Here is a 26,443-nt window from a genome sequence, read left to right as displayed (position 1 = left end):
ATCAACATATACTCATTCAAAACTACCAAGTAACTTAAAAAACAAAACAGAAAAATCATGTCAGATTATATTCAGACGTTATCTTTGAAAAGCTAAATGGCAAGAAAATGTTGATAAATGTTTGCTGCTACTGCTGCTAAGTCGCTTCAGTCGTGTCTGACTCTGTGCAACCCCATAGACGGCAGCCCACCAGGCTCCCCCGTCTCCAGGATTCTCCAGGCAAGAAAACTTGAGTGGGTTGCCATTTCCTTCTCCAATGCATGAAAGTGAAAAGTGAAAGTGAAGCTGCTCAGTCGTGTCTGACTCTTAGTGACCCCACGGACTGCAGCCTACCAGGCTCCTCCATCCATGGGATTTTCCAGGCAAGAGTAGTGGAGTGGATTGCCATTAGAAATTTTAAAATGATACTATGTTAATTTGTCACCCAGTAATTCTGATTTCAGATACAATATTGGGTATAGAAAATGATCTCAACTTCTTTCCTCATCAGTCACAGAGGAAGAAAGACCGAATTATCAACATAATATATGTGCTGAAAATATTGTTGCATGGTCCAACAACTTGACTTTTTGGTTGCTATGGCAAATACATTTTGATTTTCCAGATGGAAGCCTCAGAATTTGTAATTCTGACGATATTCAAATTTCTGATTATTTTATTATCCTTGTTCACTTGGACTCTATTCTTCCCAAACAAAATTTTGTTTGCATATTGGCTGCCAAAATAAGATAGTACAAAGAGAGAATTTTCTAGCAGGAAAACTTGTATTCAGTTTTCCTTTGAAGTGGCTATTTTGAAATTCTTGAATGTGGATAATTTAACATATGGTTTGTACGTTATTATTTTTAAAATAGAGACACTCTTACTTTCTGAGAAATTTTTGTGTCTCAAACTTAGGACACATTTTTGTACTATGTAATAAACTGTGGAAAATTCTTCAAGAGATGGGAATACCAGACCACCTGACCTGCCTCTTGAGAAACCTGTATGCAGGTCAGGAAGCAACAGTTAGAACTGGACATGGAACAACAGACTGCTTCCAAATAGGAAAAGGAGTACGTCAAGGCTGCTTGTTACCCTGCTTATGTAACTTATATGCAGAGTACATCATGAGAAACGCTGGGCTGGAAGAAACACAAGCTGGAATCAAGATTGCCGGGAGAAATATCAATAACCTCAGATACGCAGATGACACCATTCTTATGGCAGAAAGTGAAGAGGAACTAAAAAGCTTCTTGATGAAAGTGAGAGTGAAAAAGTTGACTTAAAGCTCAACATTCAGAAAACGAACGTCATGGCATCTGGTCCCATCACTTCATGGGAAATAAATGGGGAAACAGTGGAAACAGTGTCAGACTTTATTTTCTTGGGCTCCAAAATCACTGCAGATGGTGATTCCAGCCATGAAATTAAAAGACACTTACTCCTTGGAAGAAAAGTTATCACCAACCTAAATTGCATATTGAAAAGAGACATTACTTTGCCAACAAAGGTCTGTCTAGTCAAGGCTATGGTTTTTCCAGTGGTCATGTATGGATGTGAGAGTTGTACTGTGTGCTGAAGTGCTGAGTGCTGAAGAATTGATGCTTTTGAACTGTGGTGTTGGAGAAGACTCTTGAGAGTCCCTTGGACTGCAAGGAGATCCAACCAGTCCATTCTAAAGATCAGCCGTGGGATTTCTTTGGAGGGAATGATGCTAAAGCTGAAACTCAAGTACTTTGGCCACCTCATGCGAAGAGTCTGCATAATGACTTTGCAGAGTCATCAGCAAAGACTCTGATGCTGGGAGGGATTGGGGGCAGGAGGAGAAGGGGACGACAGAGGATGAGATGGCTGGATGGCATCACTGACTCGATGGACGTGAGTCTGAGTGAACTCCGGGAGTTGGTGATGGACAGGGAGGCCTGGCGTGCTGCGATTCATGGGGTCGCAAAGAATCAGACATGACTGAGCGACTGAACTGAACTGAATGTTTACTAATGTTTATAAGGCTTCCATGGACCTAAATAACTAGTTGGCTTTACTTTTCCTATTTAAAAATCTGTTTTGGATATTAGGTTTCAAACATTCATTTCCTTAATATCATAGTAACTACAGTAGAAATCTATTTTTATTCATGTTTTACGTGAGATAATTGAGCCTCCAAAAAGATAGGAAACTTGACAGTATTCAGTTTGTTGTCTTGAAAACCTCCTTAATTAGCATATTTTATAGACCTTTGTGCAATATAGAGACAATAAATATTCATTTTCATATAAAATCCACCACCACCTTTAAACTTCTGTTTTGGTAAATTAAAATTCATTGTATTCATTTTAATTCCTGGCATTTGCCTACAAAGCAAACAATATAAACATGTTATAAAGTTTTTAAAATGTTATAACTTGAAGCAAAAATATAGAAGTTCCTGAAATTTGATGTGCAATGAAATCTCATGAATCCTAAATTATTCTGGCAGTATTTTTATTGCATCAACTTCTCCTAGTTATTCTCAATGAATAACTTCGGAAGTATTAAAAAGTTGCAGTTTTCTTACTAGTATCATCATGAAATGTCTTACTGTGTTTTAAAAGCATGATAAGCTCAGATTTCTTTTTTTTTTTAATTGCAGTCAGTCAGTTTACAAAGTTGTGTTAATTACTGCTGTATAGCAAAGTGATTCCTATATATATATATATGACTTCTCTGGTGGCTCGAGACAGTAAGGGATCTGCCTGCAATGTGTGAGACCTCGGTTTGATCCCTGGGTCAGGAAGATCCTCTGGAGAAGGGAATGGCAACCCATTTCAGTATTCTTGCCTGGAGAAATCTACGGACAAAGGAGCCTGGGGCCTGGCAAGCTACAGTCCATGGGGTTGCAGAGTCAGACATAACTGAGTGACAAACACACATATATACACACATACATATATACTTCTTTTTACATTTATCCATTATATGTATATATAAAAGCTTACATCTGCTAACCCCAACCTTCCAGTCTGTCCCTCCCTGAGTCCCCTCCCCCTTGGCAACCACCAGTCTGTTCCCTATGTCCACGATTCTGTTTCTGTTTAACGGATAGGTTCATTTTTGTCATATTTTAGATTCCACATATAAGTAATGGTATTTGTCTTTCTCTTTCTGACTTGCCTTACTTAGTACGATAATCTCTAGTTGCAAGCTCAGATTTCTCACATGGGAGAGTACAGCTTATTTTAGATCTATGGCAATAATGAAAAGGATAAACTAGGAAAGCTCTGAAAGCAGCATTTTGAAAATGCCAGATCCTTGATGAAGGGTCAACATCTGGGAATGATATACTCTAGCTATTGTATGTGGACTCTGGGTAATTGCTCCTTTTTTGACCAATAGAGCTCAGGTTTGCTGCTAGGTTGCTTTCTGTCTTTCTGTGATAGATATGTGATGAACCTGTGTATATTGAACTAGAGAATGATTGATGCTAGTTATACCTTGTCTGGAGGTGCATACTTGGAGAAGGCAATGGCAACCTACTCCAGTAACCTTGCCTGGAAAATCCCATGGACGGAGGAGCCTGGAAGGCTGCAGTCCATGGGGTCACTAAGAGTCGGACACGACTGAGCGACTTCACTTTCACTTTCCGGAGAAGAACGGGACGGGGGAGCCTGGTGGGCTGCCGTCTATGGGGTCGTACAGAGTCGGACATGACTGAAGCGACTTAGCACCAACAGCAGCAGCAGAGGTGCACACTATTAAAATTCTTTGTGTCACATGTTGGAGGGTGTAGTTACTAGAACTGCCATATTTTATTTGGATAGAAGAAAATAGAACTAAATTTGGATACACATCAGAAACAAATGTTTTCTTAAATTGAGGCTTTGCCTAAATCAAAGAGGTGAACTGGCTATCATATCTCTGTAAATATTTGAAATAAAGGTTTTTTGTAGTGGGGCTACTGAAGTAGAAAAAATTGTTCTGTCATATGTAATTGTTTTCTGATATGAGTTATATTTCTTTTATGTGGGGAATAGAATGGAATTGCTTACTGTGTGCATGTGCAAGGACTCCTTGGTGAAAACCATAATGGAAATATGGAAATGGAAAATAAAATTACCCTTTTTCATTCTGAGACAAAATTGCATGTACTGGTTATTTATAGCTAAATGACAAATTATCCCAAAGTGACTTAAAAATGTAACATAATAAATGTTTATGGTTATGTTCAGATCCCCATAACTTTTGAGGATCTGAAGTATCTTGGTTGGGCAGTTCTTGAAATGGGTTGGGTCTGTTTCTAAGAGACATTCATCAGGACTGTAGTCTTCTGAAGAATGGACTGGGTCTGGAAGATCCACTACAAAGTTTGCTCATATATCTGGCTGGCGAGTTGGTGTTGATTGTTGGTGAGAGGTCTTATTTCCTCTGAAAATGGGCCTCTGTACAGGGATGCTTCAACACCCATGTGACATGTTGAATGGCTTCTCCAAAAGCAAGTGATACAATGAAGGAAGAAATTCTCATGTATTTTTTGCCTTAACCTCAGAAGTCACATAGTATGATGTCTAAAATATCTAATTGGCCACAAGCAGTATTGTTCATTGTGAGAGGGGATTACACACGTATGTAAATAGAGTAAGTCCCCTACCTATGAATGAGTTCTGTTCAGAGAGTGCATTTATAAGTCCAATTTGTTTGTAAGTCCAACAACGTTAGCCTGGGAATCCAACTAACACAGTTGGCTATAGAGTACTATACTGTAATAGGTTTATAATACTTTTCACATAATTAATACATTAAAAAAACACACAAAAAAACATTTTAAAACTTACAGTGCAGTACCTTGAAAAGTACAGTAGTACAGTACAACAAGTAGCATATATACAGACTGGCAATGAATGAACTGACAAGAAGAATTACTGACTGAAGGAGGTAGGGGAAGTGGGAGATGGTAGAGCTAAAGGATCCTCAGCAGCAGAAGACAGAACAAGCTGTAATTTCCCTCATACCTGACACTGATGGAATGTGTGCTCACATCTTTGAAAGTTTGCAACTTGAAGGTTTGTATGTAAGGGATATGAGAATTATTGGAGGATTATTAGATCAGTTCATCTTTTTCTTAATGTCTTCATGCCCATCCCTTCATGAAAAGTCTCTCTCTTCTCTCCAAAGTCTCTCCAAGTTCTATTCCATTTCTAACATCAGCTCAGATACAGGGTTTTGTCTTTAAATAAGATTCAAGTGTGGGTGAGACTACTTAGGTCTGGTGCCTAGAATGTAAGTCTTTTTGATCTGAAAACATGTTATCTAAAATCACAAGTTATTTTCCACACTCTACCTCATATCTCCCAGTTACATTCAGTATACAAGAATGGGATGGAAATAGAATTACTAGCATAGAACTTCTAATTATTACAGGGGGGAAACAGGGAAACACAAGGCAGTGACTATTCCATAATATTTCTGAAATCCAAAACAACACATATCACCAGTTCCTAGGTTAGGGTGCTAAGGCTGAAAATTAGGTACTATGGCTCTTGTTACTGTCCTCTGAGTAATTTCTCCTTTTCATGAAATATTACTCTGGTGTGCTAGTAATGACTTTCTCCAACATGCTTTGGATGTTCAGCAGCCTTTGTCTTTTCTTCTCCTTTTAAAATTGAGATATAATAGGCATATACTATTGTATAAACTTGTCACACAACATGCTGATTTGATGCTATTATATATAGCATTCTGATTACTACCATAGCATTAGGTAACATCTCTACCACATCACATAACTTAGGGTAATACTTTCAGGTTTCATCCATCTGACTGCAAATGGTAGGGTTTTCTTCTTTCTCATAACTGAGTAATAGTCCATTGTGTACCTATGGAATAGGTATACTTGTATTATTCATTCGTCTGTTGACAGACATTTAGGTTTTTCCCATACCTTGATTATGATAAATACTATTGCAATAAACACAGAAGTGCAGATATCTTTTCAATATCCTGTTTTCATTTCCATTGGATATATATACAGAAATGGGATTTCCAGGTCATATGGTGGTTCTATTTTTAATTTTTTGTTAAACTTCCATACACTTTGTAAAACTCCTGGAGGAAAACATACAGAAAAAGCTCCTTGACACTAGTCTTGGTGATGATTTTTTTGGATATTACATTAAAAAAAAAGGAAACAAAAGCAAAAATCAAAGTGGGCCTAAAATAAACTAAAAGGCTTCTGCATAGCAACTAAACAAAATGAATAAACCAATAAGCAAAAAACTCACAATCAACAAAATATAAAAGAAGCCTATAGAATGGGAGAAAATATTTGCAAACCATATACTGAATAAGAAGTGAATATCCAAAATATTTAAAGAACTTAGTCAATAATGAAAAAATGATTTGATTAAAAATCAGCAGGGGAAATAAATGGACATTTTTCCAAAGAAGGAACTCAAATGGCCAACAGGTACATGAAAATATGCTCAGCATTACAAATCATCAGGGAAATACCATTCAAAACCACAGTGAATTATCACTCACACACAATAGAATGGTTATTATCAAGAAGAAAAGCTATATCAGGTGTTGGCAGGGTGTGGAGAAAAGAAAACTTCTGTGCACTATTAGTGGATCTTTGTTCATCTTGTTTAGTCATTGTCTGTTTTAATTAAAACTGTCAGTATATTGCAGTCCTCTTAAGACTTTTTTGGATTTCCTATGAATAACATTGGGTCAAATTCACTAAAGAAAATCCACACTTGCAAGTTGCTTTGAGATAAATATTTTCCCATATGTGCCTCTCCTTAAGCTGCTGAGAAATACTGCTTGGTATTCTTATATGCTGTATTCTTCATTTTTTGTATTCTTCCTTTGCTGTATCAATTCTCTGAAGTGCTGCACTTGATATGTCTGAGGTTTTAACAAAGAATTATGCGATCACATCAATGGTTTTATTATTAGACTGTTTTATAAACTGAAATCTAATGATAAACCACATAATTAGTAACCTGCAAAGATGTCCTTGTCCTAATCTCTGAAACCTGTGAATATGTTACCTTCCATGGCAAAAGGGACTTTGAAGATTTGACTGAGTAAAAGGTGGCCTTGATATAGGGAGATTATTCTGGGTATTCTAGGTGGGTCCAGTGTAATTATAAGGGTCCTCATAAGATATTCAGAAGAGTCAGAGTCAGAGAAAAGAGTTGTGATGACATAACCAGAGGTCAGAGTGATGTGGCCATGAGCCAAAGACTGTGGATAGTTTTCAGTGCTGAAAAATGTAAGGAACAGATTTTCCCTAGAGCACCCAGAAGAAATGCTGCTCTGATGATGTCTTTATGTCAGTGAAGAACCAGTTTGGACTTCTGACCACCGACTTGTAAGAAACTAAATTTGTATTGTTTATAGCCTCTATGTTTGTGGTAATTTGTTGCCGCAGAAATAGGAAACTAATACAACTGTGTTTTGGAGAAGGAAATGGCAACCCACTCCAGTGTTCTTCTAGGCAAAAGAAAATCCCATGGACGGAGGAGCCTGGTAGGCTGCAGTTCATGGGGTCGCTAGAGTCGGACACGACTGAGCGACTTCACTTTCACTTTTCACTTTCATGCATTGGAGAAGGAAATGGCAACCCACTCCAGTGTTCTTGCCTGGAGAATCCCAGGGATGGGAAGCCTGGTTGGCTGCCGTCTATGGGGTCGCACAGAGTCGAACACGACTGAAGCGACACAACAGCAGTAGCAGCAGTGTTCTTGCCTAGAGAATGCCAGGGACAGGGGAGCCTGGTGGGCTGCTGTCTCTGGGGTCGCACAGAGCTGGACACGACTGAAGTGACTTAGCAGCAGCAGCAACAACTGTGTTTTCCTGTATATGCTTTGGATTTGGTTTTGCCCAGAAGACATTGCTTTCTTTTAACATGTTTTGTCACCTGGAAAGGCTGGGGATTTTCAAACGCAGAAGGTTGTTGCTCTCATATGATCAGTGATTTTGTTTTAAATCATTTTCTTGCATTTTTCTGTATGCATTAAGAGACTAGATGACACATTGAACACACTGATTGGAAATATCCTTATCTAGATATGACAATATATGAAGTATTTTATCTATTTTTCAAATAATGATAGATACATTTTCTGCCACTACACAATCGTCTTCTTTCTCTTGTTTTTCTGCCAATTATTCTGAATAGACCACAGAGACTTATGTAAATACTTTTCTGGACAAAACTTTGGGACTAAGTATATGCTATAACTTTATATTTTTTAAGACCTATGAGATAATAAAGAATTCAAACTAATTGTTTAGGGTATTCAATTTCAAAATTAAATTATTCAGATTAAATAATGAGAATTCTACTGATAAATATGTTACCAATTCATATAATGAGGATGTTATTTTGTCATAATAGTTAATCAAATATTTATTTATATTTATTTGCTACAGGTAATGAAAATTTTATTTAGTAATTTAAATAATATTTATCTTCAATACTATATTGAGTTATATATACAATGCAATATATATACACAATAACATTTTTGAGTATATGATTAAATAATATTTTGATTTGCACAGTAATGGTATTTACAGTATTTCTTAGCAAAACATAATGTGCTATTCTGTAAAGCATTGACACTCAATTTTATCTTATTCATTTGACTATATGAATGTTTTAGTGCTGGTTTATTATGTCATAATAGTTTAGTAAAAATAAGCCTGGAGTTATGTGCCTGCTTGGAAAATGAATGATATTAAATAAACAGTTTCAACATAATATATGATTTTTACCAAAATGATACATTTGAATTAGTAGAAATGAAGCTTTTCTTAAAATTTCTGTACATACTCTATTTTTCTAGGAAAATTTCTGCTAGTCCTTTCTCCTGCTATGTTTCTTATATAATTCATGTCACCACTGATAGACTATCTAAAAAGAACTTATAAATTAGACTTTTTCCTCAGATCATTTTTTTTTTGACAATGGTATCTTCATTTTATTATTTTTTTAGTATTTTTTAAATTTTTTAAATTTTATTTTATTTTTAAACTTTACATAATTGTATTAGTTTTGCCAAATATCAAAATGAATCCGCCACAGGTATACATGTGTTCCCCATCCTGAACCCTCCTCCCTCCTCCCTCCCCATACCATCCCTCTGGGTCGTCCCAGTGCACTAGCCCCAAGCATCCAGTATTGTGCATCGAACCTGGACTGGCAACTCGTTTCTTACATGATATTTTACATGTTTCAATGCTATTCTCCCAAATCTTCCCACCCTCTCCCTCTCCCACAGAGTCCATAAGACTGTTCTATACATCAGTATCTCTTTTGCTGTCTCGTACACTGGGTTATTGTTACCATCTTTCTTAATTGGACATGTACACAATGGAGCATGATTATTTTATTGGTTGATGTTATATATGTGCACACTCATCAAACATCTTCCTGATACAGTTTTTATATTCCTCAAAGACCAACCTGCTACAGAAAATCTCACCTGCTAGATTGATATTCTATTCCCATTTCCTGCTCTAATCATCACTCTAAAGCAGTTATTTTGTCTCTGAATACATGAATTGAGACACAAATATGACATTTATATTGCTAACACATCCTGCCACTAGCAGCAAGTGTACTTTCCTGAATTAGTTGGTCATGAAGGAGTCAGGGCCTGAATGAATGTAATACAGGCTAGGTAAATTTACTGTAATAGTTATGAAGTATTGACCAAAAATTGCTGAGTCGCATGGACACCAGAGTAGGGAAAGCATGAACATCAAGAGGTCAAGATGAGGACACTGAGTGCTTCAAGTTGGATCTAGGGATGCTGGAAGGCAAGTGAGAGCATTGAAAACAAACTTGGCCTATTTCAAAATTTTGCCTGAAGCTATAATACACCTCTGTAAATATCTCCATTATAGATTTGTATCTGTCACATATGTCATTTTGTCACATCAGCATCATGATAGTCTACATCATTTTTGCTTGTGAAACCTGATTGCTTCCAACTACCCATTCTCATGATCTTTAAATAGCTTCATGTATTTCCTTTGTTGTATCTGATTTTCTTCTGTCTCCTTCACTTTAAAGCCTTAACATTTAACTTTATAATTTCATTTTTATTCTTTTTCCAGCTATCAGCCATCATTTATTCCTGTGATGAACCCAATTAAAATTAAATACCTCTTGGCACCTGTGATTTCTTCCTATTTGAAAACAAGAAAAAAATTTAAAAGTAAATGCAAATTTCCTAGAGTAGTACAAATACCAGTAGTAGTCATGTACGGAGGCAAGAATTGGACTGTGAAGAAAGCTGAGTGCCAAAGAATTGATGCTTTTGAACTGTGGTGTTGGAGAAGACTCTTGAGAGTCCCTTGGCCTGCAAGGAGATCCTACCAGTCCATTCTAAAGGAGATCAGTCCTGGGTGTTCTTTGGAAGGAATGATGCTGAGGCTGAAACTCCAATACTTTGGCCACCTCATGCGAAGAGTTGACTCATTGGAAAAGACTCTGATGCTGGGAGGGATTGGGGGCAGGAGGAGAAGGGGACGACAGAGGATGAGATGGCTGAATGGCATCAGCGACTCGATGGACGTGAGTCTCAGTGAACTCCGGAGTTGGTGATGGACAGGGAGACCTGGCCTGCTGCGATTCGTGGGGTCGCAAAGACTCAGACACGACTGAGCAACTGAACTGAACTGAACTGAACTGAATGGAAAGAACCATGATTGCACTATGTCAAGTACAAAATAGTTGAATATATAACTAAAAACTTAAATTTATATTATTTGTAACTCAACATGTTTATTTTCTAGCTAACTCAAATGCTAATTCAGATGTGAAAATTCCATCATGATGAACCAGCCATATGATGATAATCCAAATCTGAGTATCATTTTATCAAATTATACTATTCTAGGTCTTTTCATTTTAGAATACAGAAAACTAAAAAAAAAAAAAATCATTATATCTGATTTTCAAAACATCATTTCCTCTGTTTTACTTTTATTTAAAGAAATATCAAATAAAACAGTGTTTTTTCTTAACCATTAAGAGTTAATTTTAAGTAGGACTCAGAATGCAAGGAGAAAATAGCTTATAAATGTCACTACACAATGCTCATAACTGAAGTCTATGAGTCATCCTTGATTTTTTTCCCTCATCTCTACATTCAAACACTAACAAGTCCTTTTGCATTACTTCTGAAATATGTTTTAAAAATATCCATTGACATCCATTTTTAGTACCACAATCATAGGTCAAACTGTCATTTCATCTTTGATGTACTGGAGAAGTCTTTTAGTTTCGTTTGTTTGTTTTTGTTTTTTCCATGTTTGCTGTTTCTCCAACGTCCTAATTCATTCGGGCAGTCTTAACATTTCTTGGGAAGTCTCGTGAAGTCTGTGGGACATTTCCCAAAATAATTGTTTCTAAAATTAAATATTTTGAATTACAGGGAAAATAATTACAGTTGACCCTTGAGCAACAGTGGGGGTTAGGGGAACAGCCCCTCTATTCAGTGGCAAATTCATCTCTAAATGATGTTCCATATCTGTGTATTAAACCAATCAAGGATCCTGTAGTACTGTAATATGTAGTTATTGAAAAAATCCCACATATAAGTGGTCCACTTTACAGTTAAATCTCCCCTGAATACTTGTAAAGTGTAAGTCAATTCATGTCATAATTTTACTCAATGAATTATCATTTAGTTAAAATCCAAAAAGTGCTATTTATCATGACCAAAAATATTCAACTGACCTACTTCTCTAATGTATACCAACTTGTCCCTTATTTACTAGTCTTTAGGGAGATATGTTTTATTTTCTACCAATATCCAAACTCATTATCTCCTCAAAGTGTTTGAACTTGATATTCCTCACATCTGTCTCACATGCCACTTTAAATCCTCCATCAGTCAGTTCTCTTTTTTATTTTACACTTATATCTGACAAAAAAAACATTGAAAAAAAAGTTGATTATAAACTTATTGATGAAATTAGTAACAGTAAATTTTAAAAAAAGTGATCATTGCTTTCAAAGACTCCTAGTCGAAAAGTTCATTCCAAGGATAGTTAGATCTTTTCAGTGATGTTTGCTCTGTGTGAAAATGTTGACATTTTCCATACCATGAGTCTTGCCTTGAATTTGGACATGATAAAATGCAGTATATTTTATTACTGACAGATTGAAATGGTAAAGAATAGAGTTTTTATTAATTTTGAAATTGCTTCATCTATACTCCTAAAAGATATAAAAGAATAAGCATAGACATTTTTAAGCTGCATATGGGAAAATCCCAAAACTTAAATATTAAAACAAATTACTTTTTGGTCAAATGAACTATATAAAAACAAGATTATGTTTTAACATATACTATTTTTGAAATTAATGATTCATGAAAATATATTGCTTAATTGGCTAAGCTCAGTAGTATGTATGTATATGTTCCTGTATCAATGACAGGAAAAAGAAAAAGTTAAACCACAAATGGCCTGAAAATTATTGAAGGATAGCTCAAAAAGTGGATTAAGCTGGACAAGGTTTATTTATGAAAAGAGTCACCTGAGACAAAATGCTGTAACATTCGTCAAAGTAGTGAGAGAAGAACATAAAATCATATTTTAAAGTGTGACACTTAGGGCTTCCCTGGTGGCTCAGAGGTTATAGCATCTGCCTCCAATGCAGGAGACCCAGGTTCGATCCCTGGGTCAGGAAGAACCCCTGGAGAAGGAAATGGTAACCCACTCCAGTATTCTTGCCTGGAGAATCCCATGGACAGAGAAGCCTGGTAGGCTACAGTCCACAGGGTCGCAAAGAGTCAGACATGACTGAACGACTTCACTTTCACTTTAGGGTCAGAACTCATACTCATGTCAGTGATGCCATTCAACCATCTCATCCTCTGTCATCCCCTTCTCCTCCTGCCCCCAATCCCTCCCAGCATCAGAGTCTTTTCCAATGAGTCAACTCTTCGCATGAGGTGGCCAAAGTACTGGAGTTTCAGCTTTAGCATCATTCCTTCCAAAGAACACCCAGGGCTGATCTTTAGAATGGACTGGTTGGATCTCCTTGCAGTCCAAGGGACTCTCAAGAGTCTTCTCCAACACCACAGTTCAAAAGCATCAATTCTTCCACCACAAAGAAACAAAACAAAAAAACCAAACACTTCTTGACTGGGTAATAACATCAACTATGACAATATTATTATTATAGACTTATTTAAATATAATTGTATTTGAGCTGGTTAGCTTGACCATTTTATGATTCCTATGTATTGCAGTTCTCTTCTGATTTTTTTAAATTTTATTTTCTGATACTTGATTGCATTTTCAATAAAATGGACATACTTTTGTTGGCTGCTCAAGAAGAAAATATGAACATTTTTTTTTCCTACATCAAGTTGCTAACTGTTGCTTTCTTAAAATGAACCAGGTAACAAATCCTGATAAGGCCTCTGCAGTGTAGGGTTGTAAGTCACGATAGTAGGGTCAAGGTCTCTCAACCTTTTCACCACCTTGTCCCGTTATGACTGTAAGATGTTTGTTCCCAGGACATATCATTTAGGAGATAATAATACAAATTGTTTCTAAAAACTTATGGCTATGACTCATCTGTGCTTCATGATCTAGTGTTCTTACCTGCAGTACTTTACCTGTCATGTTTATGTCTCCAGTTTAGGGCTATTGGGCATAAAGTATAAACAGTATAAAATAAATACTGTTAATGTTGATCTTAACAATGATTGGAGGGCCATGAATACCCATTTAAAGTAGGAAAGAAGTTGTTTCTCTTGATGATGATGCTAGTGCCTGAGTTTGGAAGATGTTTTCCACAGGTAGTAAACATCTCAATACCAAGAGCTCATGCATGGAAATTCAATGTGCTACATCTTTGCTTTTCATTTCATTTTGTTTCTATTCATATGGATTTTTTTCCCCTTGTGATTGAAATATCTGCCCATGAGAACTTATGTCAAGAACAAACTTTGGGATATGAAACATTTGTTTAGAATCACACTTCTCTTCAACTTTGACGTAATGACTGTGAATCTAATTTGTGAGACTCTACTTACTTTTCCCTTAGGGTGGATTTCTTTATAGGAGGCTTCTCATATCTTCTTGCCCAGGCAGGTTTGATTTCTAGAATGTGCACAATGTAGCTTCAAACTTGAATCCTTGCTGCTTTGAGCTAAACCAGCCAAATCTCTTGACCATGACATGGAAGAAGACATAAAAAACACTTTGAAAACCAGAAAGTGTGGGGTATATACTGTTGAATGTTGCAATTTTGGCACAAAAAACATGCTACATCTTTCTTTTTTCATTTTATAACCAGATTCAATATTCTCAGATCACTCCACTTTAAAGATTCTCTACTTAAATATAGATTTCTTTTAGCACTTATTGCTCTGCTGAAAGAAAAAAGGAAAGGGAAAAAACACCATAGCAACTGCATTTTTGATAGATAGCTTAATCTATTGATATGTATATGTGTATATGTATGTCTTTGTTTAAAGCAACATCACTGTTCTTCAACAGAATATAAGCAGAAAGAGTAGACAGATAATATCATAGAAAGAAAATTTTCTAAATGTTAAATAGTAGTTATGTTCAGTAATATACTCTCATTGAATATATGCATTTTTTTTGAAAAATAGATGAACTATAGCTGATAATATTATCATTGGAGCAGCAATTGTAAAATAGGAAAATGTTAAGTTACCATGATGTCATTTACACTTGTACATCTATTTTGTTTTTTTGGAATACACTTGGTTTGGTAATTATCAACTATGTTTAGCTCCTCATAAATTAAGCATTTCTTTTGGGACTTCTTCAGTCTAATATTAAGTTTTCTTTATTTATTTTGATATGCAAGATAAATTACAAAATCAAAATAAACTAAGTTCACCCACTGTATGTTTCTCATTTCCTTAGGATGTCACATTTATACCCAACTGATAGATTTTCATTTTTGTAATAACTACATAACAACTGATTCTCAATCTAATATTAGTAGCATTAAATTTTTTACCTTTTATTTGCCAAGGGTAAATGCAATAGTAGTTTTTCACCATACCTACTTACTTTTCAATATTAAAATTCACGTTTTCTGACAAGCAAAAATCTAATTGTTGGCAATGTGTAAGATAACATATTGCTTATTTGCAATACTAGTTTTCATGTTTAAAATAAAATTATGAAGTATTTTCCCTCTATGATACTCCAGGCTAGTAGCTTTTAAAGCAAAAGTGAAATTGAAGGTTGCTCAGTCGTGTCCAACTCTTTGTGACTCCATGGACTACACAGTCCCTGTAATTCTCCATGCCAGAATACTGGAATGGGTAGCCTTTCCTTTCTCTAGGGGATCTTCCCAACTCAGGGATCAAACCAAGGTCTCCCACATTGCAGGTAGTTTCTTTACCAGATGAGCCAGTAGCTTTTAAACACTGAGATTTTAAGAAGGCTAATTTCTGAATGGTCTGGTATTCCCATTCCTTAAAGACTTATTCATGGTTTGTTGTGATCCACACAGTCAAAGGGTTTAGCATAGTCAATGAAGCAGAAGTAGACATTTTTATGGGATTCTCTTGCTTTTTCTATGATCCAATGTCTGTTGGCAAATTGATCTCTGGTTCCTCTGCCCGTGCTAAATCCAGCTCATACATATGGAAGTTCCCAGTTAATGTATTGCTGAGGCCTAGTTTGAAGGATTTTGAGCATAATCTTGCTAACATGTGACATGAGTGCAATCGTACAGTAGTTTGAACATTCTTTGAAATTGCTTTTCTTTGAGATTGGAATGAAAATTGACCTTTTCCAGTCCTGTGGCCATTAGTGAATTTTCCAAATTTGCTGGCATATTGAGTGCAGCAGTTTATCAGGATCATCTCTTAAGATCTGAAATAGATCAGCTGGAATTTCTTCACCTCCACCAGCTTTGTTTGTATTAATACCTCCTAAGACCACTTGACTTCACTCTCCAGGATGTTTCTATCATGCTTATCTGGGTCATTCAGACTTTTTGTATAGTTCTGTATATTGCCGCCTCTTCTTAATAACTTCTGCATCTGTTAGATCCTTGCCATTTCCATTTATAACTTTTTTTGTGTGTGTGTGTGCCCATGTTTGCATGATATCTTTCAGGATTTGAAATAGCTCAACTAGAATTCCATTAAGTCTACTAGTTTTGTTCATAGTGATGTTTCCTAAGGCCCTCTTGACTTCATTATCCAGGATGTCTGGCTCTAGGTGAGTGATCACACCATCATGGTTATTTGAGTCATTAAGATCTTTTTTATATGGTTCTTCTGTATACTTTTGCCACCTCTTTTTAACATCTTCTGTTTCTGTTAGGTCCCTACCATTTCTGTCCTTTGTTGAGCCCATCTTTGCATGATATGTTCCCTTGGTATCTCTAATCTTCTTGAAGAGATATCTAGTCTTTTCCATTCTACTATTTTCCTCTATTTCTTTGCATTGATCACCTAGGAAGACTTTCTTATCTCTCTTTGCTATTCTTTGGAAGTCTGCATTCAGATGGGTATATCTTGTCTTTTCTCCTTTGCCTTTTGCTTCTCTCCTTCTCTCAGCTATTTGTAAGGCCTCCTCAGACAACCATTTTGCGTTTTTGCATTTCTTCTTCCTGGGGATGGGGATGGTCTTAATCACCACCTCCTGTACAATGTCACAAACCTCTGTCCATAGTTCTTCAGGCATCTATCAGATTTAATCCCTTGAATCTCTTTGTCACTTCCATTGTATATCATAAGGGGTTTGATTTAAAAGATGGTGCTGTTAAAGTGATGCACTCAATATGCCAGCAAATTTGGAAAACTCAGTAGTGGCCGCAGGAGTGGGAAAGGCCAGTTTTCATTCCAATCCCAAAGAAAGACAATGCCAAAGAATGCTCAAACTACCACACATTGCACTAATTTCACATACTAGCAAAATAATGCTCAAAATTAACCAAATTAGGCTTCAATAGTAAGTTAACCGAGAACTTCCATATGTTCAACCTGATTTAGAAAAGGCAGAGGAACCAGAAGTCAAATTGCCAACATCCATTGGAGCATAGAAAAAGTAAGAGAGTTCCAGTAAACATCTACTTCTGCTTTATTGACTATGCCAAAACCTTTGACTGTGTGGATCACAACACACTGTGGAAAATTCTTAAAGAGATGGGTATACCAGACCACCTTACCTGCCTCCTGAGAAAACTGTATGCAGGTCAAGAAGCAACAGCTAGCTAGAACTGGGCATGGAAGAATGGACTGGTTCTAAATTGGGAAAAACATATATCAAGGCTATATATTGCACCTCTGCTTGTTTAACTTATATGCAGAGCACATCAAGTGAAATGCTGGGCTGGATGCAGCACAAGGTGGAATCAAGACTGTGGGACAAATATCAGTAATATCAGATATGCTGATGCCACCACTCTAATGGCTGAAAATGAAGAGGAACTAAAGAGCCTCTTGATGAAAGGAAAACTGTAGAGTGCAAAAGCTGGCTTAAAACTCAACATTCAAAAACTAAGATCAGGCATCTAGTCCCATCACTTCACGGCAAATAGATGGTGAAACAATGGAAACAGTGACAGACTTACTTTCTTGGGCTCCAAAATCACTGCAGATGCTGACTTCAGCCATGAAATTAAAAGACACTTTCTCCTTGGAAGAAAAGGTACAACCAACTTAGACAGCCTATTAAAATGCAGAGACATTACTTTGCCAACAAAGTCCGTCTGGTCAAAGCTTTGGTTTTTCCAGTAGTCATATATGGATGTGAGAGTTGGACCATACAAAGCTGAGCACCGAAGAATTGATGCTTTTTGTATTGTGGTGTTGGAAAAGACTCTTGAGTGTCCCTTGGACTGCAAGGAGATCAAACCAGTCAATCCTAAAGGAGATCAGTCTTGAATATTCATTGGAAGAGTTGATGCTGAAATTGAAGCTTCAATACTTTGGCTACCTGATGCGAAGAACTGACTCATTGATAAAGACCCTGATATCGGAAAAGATTGAAGGCAGGATTAGAACTGGACAACAGAGGATGAGATGGTTGGATGGTATCATCAACTTGATGGACATGAGTTTGAGCAAGCTCCTGGAGCTGGTGATGGACATGGGAGCCTGGCGTGCTGCAGTCCATGGGGCTACAAAGAGTCCGACACCACTGAATGAGTGAACTGAGCTTGCATGAAGTTTTCCCTTGGTATCTCCAATTTCCTTGAAGAGATCTTTAGTCTTTCTCATTCTATTGTTTTCAACTATTTGCATTGTTCACTTAAGAAAGCATTCTTAACTTGCCTTGCTATTCTCTGGATCTCTGCATTCATTTGGGTATAACTTTCCCTTTCTCCTTTGCCTTTTCCTTCTCTTCTTTTCTCAGCTATTTCTAAGGCCTCCTCAGACCACCATTTTGCCTTCTTGCATTTCTTTTTCTTGTGGATGGTTTTGGTCACAGCTTCCTATACTGTTTTCCAAACCTCCATCCATAGTTCTTCACGCACTCTATCATATCTAGTCCTTTGAATCTATTCATCACCTCCAATGTATAATCATAAGGAATTTGATTTATATCATACCTGAATGACCTAATGGTTTTACCTACTGTCTTCAATGTAAGTCTGAAATTTGCAATAAGGAACTGAGGATCAGAGCCACAGTCAGCTTTAGGTCTTGTTTTTGCTGACTGTATAGTTTCTCCATCTTCAGCTGCAAAGAATATAATCAATCTGATTTTGGTATTGAACATTTGGTGATATTCATGTGGAGTCATCTCTTGTGTGGTTGCAAGAGGGTGTATGCTTTGACCAGGGTGTTTTCTTGAAAAATTCTGTTAGCCTTTGCCATGCTTCATTTTGTACTCCAAGGAACTTATCTGTTCCTTCAGGTATCTCTTGACATCCTACCTTTGCATTCCAATCCATTCTTAAAGAGATGGGAATTCCAGACAATCTTATCTATCTCTTGAGAAACCTGCATGCAGGTCAAGAAGCAGGTCAGAACCAGACATGGAACAATGGACTGGTTAAAAATTAGGAAAAGAGTGTGTCAATGCTGTATATTGTCACCCTGCTTATTTAATGTATATGCAGAGTATATCACAAACTGTTGGGCTGTATAAACCACAAGCTGGAAGCAAGATTGCTGGGAAAAATATCAATAACTCCAGATATGCAGATGATACCACTCTAATGGCAGAAAAAGAAGAGGAACTAAAGAGCCTCTTGATGAGAGTGAAAGAGGAAAGTGAAATAGCTGGCTTAAAACTCAACATTCAAAAAACTAAGATCATGGCAGCTGGTCCCATCACTTCATGGCAAATAGGGAAAACATGGATTTGATTTTTTGGGGATCCAAAATCACTGTGGACAGTGACTGAAGCCATGAAATTAATTAAAAGACACTTACTCCTTGGAAGGTAAGCTGTGACAAACCTAGACAACAAATTAAAAAACAGAGACATCATTTTGCTGACAAAAGTCCATATAATCAATGCTATGGTTTTATCAGTAGTCATATATGGATGTGAGAGTTGGACCATAAAAAAGGCTGAACACTGAAGAATTGATTCTTTCCAATATTGATGCCATAGAAGACTCTTGAAAGTCATTTGGACTGCAAGGAGATCAAACCAGTCAGTCCTAAAGGAAATCAACCTTGAATATTTATTGGAAGGACAGATGCTCAAGCTGAAGCTCCAATATTTTGGCCACCTGATGCAAAGAGCTGACTCACTGAAATATACCTTGATGCTAGGAAAGATCGAAGGCAAAAGGAGAGGAGGACAACCCATGATGAAAGAGTTAGAGAGCATCACTGAGTTTTAGCAAACTCAGGGAGATGGTGAAGGACAGGGAAGCCTGGCATGCTACAGTACATGATTTCACAAAGAGTCAGACAAGACTAGTGACTGAACAAGAACAAAACAATAATTTGAATTTTTTTTCCCTTAGTTTATTTTAGAAATATTTAATAAAATACAAGTACTTGTTTGTTAAAGATTCTTAAGCAAGTGTTACAAATTTATGAAATATATATTAAAAATTTTATGTCCTACTGAAATCTGATCATTGACATATGACATTTATTCTTTTGGAAGAATGCATTTTTTTTATTATTTTTTTTCTCCATTTCTCTTTTGCTATGACTAATGTTGATATTTCTTCATTCACTGTCCCAATGCACTCAGAACTTTAAAATTTCCTATATTTTCTTTCACACTGTAATGTTATCTTGATCATATATTTAAATAACTGCCTTCTTCCTTTTCCTTGTTCTCTCTTTCTGAAACATCTATTGATTTTTTTTCCTCTCTTTTAGCACATGAGGGATGTTTGCCACTTATTTCTCCATGTCTGATAATACTTTTGTCATGGTTCTGAAGAGGAATCTAGTGTTACTTGAACTGCTATTCCTCTGTAGAAAAGGTGTTATTTCCACTTTGCTGCTTTGAAGATACTTTATTTTGGTTTTAGAAGTCTGACTATGATTTGTCTTGGGTTATGATAGAGTTCTTTGGGTTTATCCTGCTTGAGGTTTGCTCACTTCTTGAATCTGTAAGTGTATATTTCTTGTCAAATTTAGTTTTCAACCATGATTTATTCAGAACTTTTTTAGCCCAGTTCTCTTTCTGCTTGCTTTTTGGCATTCCACTGACATGATATTAAAAGTTTTGTTATAGCTCCATAGATCCTTGTGCCTCTATTCGTTGTCCCCTGTATTTTTATCCCTGTTGATCAGACGGTGTAATTTTCTTCATATAATTTCCAGTTTGCTGCTGCTGCTGCTAAGTCGCTTCAGTCGTGTCTGACTCTGTGCGACCCCATAGACAGCAGCCCAAGAGGCTCCCCTGTCCCTGGGATTCTCCAGGCAAGAACACTGGAGTGGGTTGCCATTTCCTCCTCCAATGCATGAAAGTGAAAAATGAAAGTGAAGTCGCTCAGTTGTGCCTGACTCTTAGCAACCCCATGGACTGTAGCCCACCAGGCTCCTCCATTCATGGAATTTTCCAGGCAAGAGTACTGGAGTGGGGTGCCATTGCCTTCTCCAGTTTACTTATTATTTATTCTGTCCTCTCTATTCTGCTGTCAAACCTATCTTTTGAGTTTTTTAATTTCATTTGTTTAATTTTCCAGTAATTTTCAGCAATGGCTGACAAATATATTCAAGAGATAAAATCTGATAGAGTGCCTGAAGAACTATGGAGAGAAGTTCCTAACTTTGTAGAGGAGGTAGTGATCAAAACCATCCTTGAGAAAAGAAAAGCAAAAAGGCTAAATGATGGTCTGAGGAGGCCTTAAAAGTAGCTGAGAAAAGAAGAGAAGTGAAAGGCAAGAGAGAAATGGAAACATATGCCCATCTGAATGCAGAGTTCCAAAGAATAGCAAGAAGAGATAAGAAAGCCTTCCTAAGTGCACAATGCAAATGAACAGAGAAAAACATTAGAATGGGAAAGACTAGAGATCTCTTCAAGAAAATTAGAGATACCAAGGGAACATTTCATGCAAAGATAAGCACAATAAAGGACAGAAACAGTATGGATCTAACAAAAGCAGAAGATATTAAGCAGAAGTAGATAAGAATACACAGAACCATACAAAAAATATCTTCAGGACCCATATAATCACGATGGTGTGATTACTCACCTAGAGTCAGACATCCTGAAATGTGAAATCAAGTGGACCTTAGGAAACATCACTATGAACAAAGCTAGTGGAGGTGATGGAATTCCAGTTGAGCTATTTCAAATCCTAAAGATAATGCTGTGAGAGTGATACACTCAATAGGCCAGCAAATTCGGAAAACTCAGCAATGGCTGCAGGACTGAAAATAGTTAGTTTTCATTTCAATCCCAAATAAAGGCAATGCCAAAGAATGTTCCAACTGCTACATGATTGCACTCACTTCACATATTAGCAAAATAATGCTCAAAATTCTCCAAACTAGCCTTCAACAGTAAATGAACTGGGGACTTCCAAATGTTCAAGCTGGACTTAGAAAAGCCAGAGGAACCAGAGATCAAATTGCCAACATCTGTTGGATCACCAAAAAAAGCAAGAAAATTCCAGAAAAACATCTACTCTGCTTTTTTTTTTTGACTACACTAAAACCTTTGACTGTGTTGATCACAACAAACTGTGGAAAATTCTTAAAGTGATGGGAATACCAGATCGCCTTACCTGCCTCCTGAGAAACCTCTATTCAGGTCAAGAAGCAACAGTTAGAACTGGAACAGTTAGACATGGAACAGACTGATCCCAAATTGGGAAAAGAGTATGTCAAGAGTGTATATTGTCATCTTACTTCTTTAACTTATATGTAGGGTACATCTTGCAAAATGCTAGGCTGGAATGAAGCACAAGCTGGAATCAAGATTGCAGGGAGAAATATCAGTAACCTCAGATATGCAGATGACACCACTCTTATGGCAGAAAGTGAAGAGGAACTAAAGAGCCTCTTGATGATGGTGAAACAGGAGAGTGAAAAGCTGGCTTAAAACTCAACATTCAAAAAATGAAGATCATGGCATTTAGTACCATCATTTCATGGCAAATAGATGGGGAAACAATGGAAACAGTGAGAAGAGACTTTACTTTCTTGGGCTCCAAAATCACTGCAGATGGTGACTGCAGCCATGAAATTAAAAGGCACTTACTCCTTGGAAGAAAAGCTATGACCAACCTAGACAGCATATTAAAGAGCAGAGACTTTACTTGGTCAACAAAGGTCCATCTAGTAAGTGAGAGTTGGACTATAAAGAAAGCTGAGCGCCAAAGAATTGATGCTTTTGAACTGTGGTGTTGGAGAAGACTCTTGAGAGTCCCTTGGACTGCAAGGAGATAAAACCAGTCAGTCCTTAAGGAAATCATTCCTGAATATTCATTGGAAAAACTGATACTGAAGCTTCTATACTTTGGCTGGCTGATGTGAAGAACTGACTCCTTTGAAAAGACCCTGATGGTGGGAAAGATTGAAGACAGAAGGAAAAGGGGACAATTAAGGATGAGATGGTTGGATGACATCACCAACTCAATAGACATGAGTTTGAGGAAGCTCTGGGTGATGGTGAAGGACAGGGAAGCTTGGCATGCTGTAGTTAATAGGGCCACATAGAGTTGAACATGACTGAGTGACTGAACAATGTGTTGATTTTAATAATTCTTTTAAAATTTTGAATAATACTCTTTTATCAGATCTTCCTTTTGCAATTTTCCCCCTAATCCTTGGCTTGTCTTTTCTCTGATAGTATCTTTTATAATTAAAAACTTTCAGTTCAGCTCAGTTTGGTCATTCAGTATAGTTTTGTTGTTCAGTCGTGTCTGACTCTTTCTGAGTCTTTGCGACTTTTAATTTTAATGAAATCCAGGTTACTTATTTCTCTCATAGATTCTGCCTTTTTTGGTATATCTAAAAAATTTCCCCCAAGCCCAAGATTATTTCTGTTTTTCAGTATATTTGAAAAGCAAATTGACCAAATGTAGCAAAAGTGAATTTTTAAATTGATTTCCATCAGCCCATAATTTGACTTCTATTTGTGATATTTTATAGTAAGTGAATTGGTTAGATAATAAATTTTTGACTACATGCAAAAATAGAAGAATCCTTGGTTAAATGCCACTTTCTAATCTGGGTGCTGGAAAAAGGATATTTGGGAATGTAACTGTTTTCCAGTTACCTTTAAACTCTATACATCTGAAATACCTGCCCCCTCCAAACACACCCACACACACACACCCACACACCCACACACACACGTAATTTCTTCCTTATTTAGAACTGAACTCTTGCTTTTAGTCCATCTGAATCTTGATTTTTGGGTTGAGAGGGTTAGAGGAGAAGGAAACAGTTGTTGACTCCATTTTTGAACTCTTTTGAACTTCTTTAGGGCATACAAGCTCCACACTGATAATCATTTTTCTAGTATTTTAAAATGCTTTTAAATTATTTCATATACGCAGTTATTTTCCCATCTTCTAGATGCAAATTTCCTCTGTAGTACAATAAGACTTTCTTTTACTAATTTTCAAATTTTATTGTATTCATAACTGAGTTAAGATACAAAATCTGAGCATGAGTAGTCAGCCTGTGTCAGGTGCTCTTCAGAAGAAGAAAGGATGGAAAGAAGCCAGGTTATTGTGTGTCTCACTGATACCACTTATTCTTTAGAGTAAGTTTACTGGGTAAGAAGATACAGCATAAGAAAAACTTGAGTAGAAGGCAGAGAATATAAATGGAAATAATTATTTCCCAGAGTAGAGATCACTGAAAATTAGTACTTAGTCTACGGGAATTGTAAAGCAATGGATACTTACCACCAAGACACGATTTTAAGAAGATTAAACATGAATCTAGGAAAGGTAGTTATGATGACAAGAATTCAAATAAACCTCAGGGGATATGTTTGGGAAAATGGTCCTCAAATCAACAAGAAAGTGAAGCCTTAATTAAAGAAATTAAAAAATCAGATTAATATTAATGTATTTAATTAATAATCAGATTTACTAATAAATATTTTATTCAGTTGTCAGAAAAATACTTGTTCCAATCACATTAGTCTCTCATAAAATATTTAATTACAATTTTGCAGATAATTTCTAAAATGATCTAAGTTACTTAAAAACATTAAAAGCTGTTTTCAATAATCTTGTAATTGAACTAGGAGAAAAGTATTTCTGTTCAATCATTAATAGGTTTGAGTCATATTTAACTCTAAATTTCTATTATAAGACTTTTCTATTTGAGGAGTGTTTAACTCCTTTATGTATGGAGAGGTTTTTATAGAATTACAACTATGCTGTCTATTTGGACTTAGATATACCATATAAGCAACTTAATCTGGAGAAGGTTAAGCCTAGAGGATGATACTGCAATTCCAAGTGAGCTTAGTTTGTGTGATAATTATGAATCTCCAGGTATACTATAGAATCTTAATTACAAACAGCCTTCTTATCTGAGTTCTGAGTGGATGTCTAATAATTATCAGAAGAATTCTGGACATTCACTGTATATATAACACATCTAATTAAATCTATTTTTTGCATTTCATGCTACTTGACTGTTTTATTTACAAAATTTCCTTTCTGAACTTCAAGCCTGAGTGACTTCTTTCTGATGCAAGTTAAATTCTTGTAAAGCTAAGGTTTTGATCAATGACAATTAGAAGCTTTCTAGACAAGTCAAACTCTATCACATTTCTTTATTGTGTTTTCTAACTCATACAGTTAACATGCGGCAGTTATTTGTTGCTTGTAATTTTCTTTTGAGAAATCATATTGCTAAAAATAAATTTTCTACTTTAACTATATCTGAATCTTTTTAAAACAGATAATTTAGATGCTGGCTTTACTGTGTTTCAGTTTTATTTACAGATATTTATTTAAATAAAGCTGTAATACCATAGAATCACACAAAATTTTAAAAGTATTTGTATAATATATAAACTTGAAATTCATTATATAAATGCATTCATTTTTCTCAGTTTTCACTCATTAATTTTTGAAACAATTATCTAGATAAGACAATTTATAAATGAGGGAAAAGGCTATTTTGAATAAAGGGGAGAAACTGTACAAAATTTTTCCTTGGTCTTTATCTGAGGAACATAAAATGCTCCTTCAGAAGCAAGGGAAAATGGGCAATGAGTGCATCAATGTGTACCCTGACTTACCAAAGAAAACAACTGGGAAAATGGGTTAAAGTAATGTTTATACACTTACTTGAGTCTTTAAAAAAAATATATTTCTTTTATTTTTGGCTGCACTGGATCTTCATCGGTGTGTGTGGACTTTCTCTAGTTTTGGTGAGCAGGAACTACTCTCTCGTTGAGGGGCACGGGATTTCATCTTCTGTTAGCTTCTCTTGTTGCAGAGCAAGATCTCTAAAGCATGTAAGCTTCAGTGGTTGTGGCTTCTGGGCTTAGCTCCCTTGTGGCATATGGGATCATAGTTCCTGATCAGGAAACAAACTCATATCCCCTGCACTAACAGGCAAATTCTTAAGCACTGGGCCACCAAGAAGTCCCCATGGGTCTCTCTTAAAGTGAAAGTGAAAATCACTCAGTCATGTCCGTCTCTTTGCAACCCCTTGGACTATAGACTCCATGGAATTTTCCAGGCCAGAATACTGGAGTGGGTAGCCTTTCCCTTCTCCAGGAGATTTTCCCAACCCAGGGATCAAACCCCAGTCTCCTGCAATGCAGGTGATTCTTTATCAGCTTAGCCACAAGGGAAGACTAAGAATACTGGAGTGGGTAGCCTATCTCTTCTTCAGAGGATCTTCCTGACCCAAGAATTGAATCAGGGTCTCTTGCATTGAAGATGGATTCTTTACCAACTGAGCGCTCAAGGAAACTCCTGATAAACTGTGAATAAATTGTGGTAAATATAGATTTGCGGGTAATTAGAACTTGAGGAGAAATTATCCATTAAAAAAGGAAATCTGTTATATCAGCCAAGATCCATTCAGAAACAGGGAAT

At 36.4% G+C, this 26,443-nt stretch overlaps 1 non-coding gene across 1 annotated transcript; it reads left to right on the top strand.

Annotated features, from left to right (window-relative positions):
- Positions 1-12,601: 12,601 nt before the first annotated feature.
- TRNAW-CCA (transfer RNA tryptophan (anticodon CCA)) lies at positions 12,602-12,674 on the top strand. The gene has a single exon. It is a non-coding gene; the product is annotated as a tRNA-Trp (tRNA).
- The last annotated feature ends 13,769 nt before the right edge of the window (positions 12,675-26,443 follow it).

This window comes from Bos mutus, chromosome 1 (genome assembly GCF_027580195.1).
Source record: "Bos mutus isolate GX-2022 chromosome 1, NWIPB_WYAK_1.1, whole genome shotgun sequence".
In the NCBI taxonomy this organism is placed as follows: domain Eukaryota; kingdom Metazoa; phylum Chordata; class Mammalia; order Artiodactyla; family Bovidae; genus Bos; species Bos mutus.
This window is presented reverse-complemented; position numbering and strand designations above follow the sequence as displayed.